Genomic DNA, 1,933 nt, shown 5'->3' with positions numbered 1-1,933 from the left:
CAGCAACACGTATTTTTTACCCCTTTCAGAACGCGCTCCTCGCGCCACAAAGCCGCCTCTAGACGCATGACCAATGAGCAGCGAGCTAAAACATATCGCAAATGTCAAAAATAATATAACGGGGTTAATATATATCGCGCACATGTGATATGTTTGTCATGAGGCGCAAAAAATAATTAAAAAGGGAATGCAACACGAGGACTTCCCAGGAGGTCATCCATCATAGTACTACTCTCGCCCAAGCACGCTTAACTTCGGAGTTCTTATGGGATCCGGTGCTTTAGGGATGGTATGATCGCATCCGATATGTTACCCCCGCCTTCGTCCCTTATGCTTGCCACTCCCAGGTCCACTGCAAAGATGATTGTCATTCTTACTACCATTACAACCGTTGCCTAATAATGGATAATGCCCTATATATACTACTTACTCCCCCCCCTCAAACACGGAGACGAGTTTACCACGGTTTCCACCCCTCCCTCTATACCGCAGCAACAAGAATTTTTTTACCCCTTTCAGAACGCGCTCCTCGCGCCACAAAACCGCCTCTAGACGCGTGACCAATGAGCAGCGAGCTAAAACATATCGCAAATGTCAAAAATAATATAACGGGATTAATATATATCGCGCACATGCGATATGTTTGTCACGAGGCACAAAAAATAAGTAAAAATGGAATGCAACACAAGGACTTCCCAGGAGGTCACCCATCCTAGTACTACTCTCGCCCAAGCACGCTTAACTTCGGAGTTCTGATGGGATCCGGTGCTTTAGTGCTGGTATGATCGCATCCGACATGTTACCCCCGCCTTCGTCCCTTATGCTTGCCACTCCCAGGTCCACTGCAAAGATGATTGTCATTCTTACTACCATTACAACCGTTGCCTAATAATGGATAATGCCCTATATATACTACTTCCCCCCCCCCCTCAAACACGGAGACGAGTTTACCACGGTTTCCACCCCTCCCACTATACCGCAGCAACACGTATTTTTTACCCCTTTCAGAACGCGCTCCTCGCGCCACAAAGCCGCCTCTAGACGCGTGACCAATGAGCAGCGAGCTAAAACATATCGCAAATGTCAAAAATAATATAACGGGGTTAATATATATCGCGCACATGCGATATGTTTGTCACGAGCCGCAAAAAATAATTAAAAAGGGAATGCAACACGAGGACTTCCCACGAGGTCACCCATCCTAGGACTACTCTTACCCAAGCACGCTTCACTTCGGAGTTCTGATGGGATCCGGTGCTTTAGTGCTGGTATGATCGCATCCGACATGTTACCCCCGCCTTCGTCCCTTATGCTTGCCACTCCCAGGTCCACTGCAAAGATGATTGTCATTCTTACTACCATTACAACCGTTGCCTAATAATGGATAATGCCCTATATATACTACTTCCCCCCCCCCTCAAACACGGAGACGAGTTTACCACGGTTTCCACCCCTCCCACTATACCGCAGCAACACGTATTTTTTACCCCTTTCAGAACGCGCTCCTACACCACAAAGCCGCCTCTAGACGCGTGACCAATGAGCAGCGAGCTAAAACATATCGCAAATGTCAAAAATAATATAACGGGGTTAATATATATCGCGCACATGCGATATGTTTGTCACGAGCCGCAAAAAATAATTAAAAAGGGAATGCAACACGAGGTCACCCATCCTAGTACTACTCTCGCCCAAGCACGCTTAACTACGGAGTTCTGATGGGATCCGGTGCTTTAGTGCTAGTATGATCGCATCCGACATGTTACCCCCGCCTTCGTCCCTTATGCTTGCCACTCCCAGGTCCACTGCAAAGATGATTGCCATTCTTACTACCATTACAACCGTTGCCTAATAATGGATAATGCCCTATATATACTACTTACTCCCCCCCCCCCTCAAACACGGAGACGAGTTTACCACGGTTTCCACCCCT

General features: G+C 47.4%; 3 non-coding genes and 1 pseudogene across 3 annotated transcripts; all 4 read right to left on the bottom strand.

Annotated features, from left to right (window-relative positions):
- Positions 1-184: 184 nt before the first annotated feature.
- On the bottom strand, positions 185-303 carry LOC123177518 (5S ribosomal RNA). The gene has a single exon (XR_006488977.1). It is a non-coding gene; the product is annotated as a 5S ribosomal RNA (ribosomal RNA).
- Positions 304-674: 371 nt separating this feature from the next.
- LOC123177516 (5S ribosomal RNA) lies at positions 675-793 on the bottom strand. Its single transcript, XR_006488975.1, has one exon. It is a non-coding gene; the product is annotated as a 5S ribosomal RNA (ribosomal RNA).
- A 370-nt stretch (positions 794-1,163) lies between these two features.
- On the bottom strand, positions 1,164-1,282 carry LOC123177517 (5S ribosomal RNA). Its single transcript, XR_006488976.1, has one exon. It is a non-coding gene; the product is annotated as a 5S ribosomal RNA (ribosomal RNA).
- Positions 1,283-1,650: 368 nt separating this feature from the next.
- On the bottom strand, positions 1,651-1,756 carry LOC123177519 (uncharacterized; annotated as a pseudogene).
- Positions 1,757-1,933: the final 177 nt, after the last annotated feature.

The sequence above is a fragment of the Triticum aestivum genome, unplaced genomic scaffold, assembly GCF_018294505.1.
Source record: "Triticum aestivum cultivar Chinese Spring unplaced genomic scaffold, IWGSC CS RefSeq v2.1 scaffold84035, whole genome shotgun sequence".
NCBI lineage: Eukaryota > Viridiplantae > Streptophyta > Magnoliopsida > Poales > Poaceae > Triticum > Triticum aestivum.
This window is presented reverse-complemented; position numbering and strand designations above follow the sequence as displayed.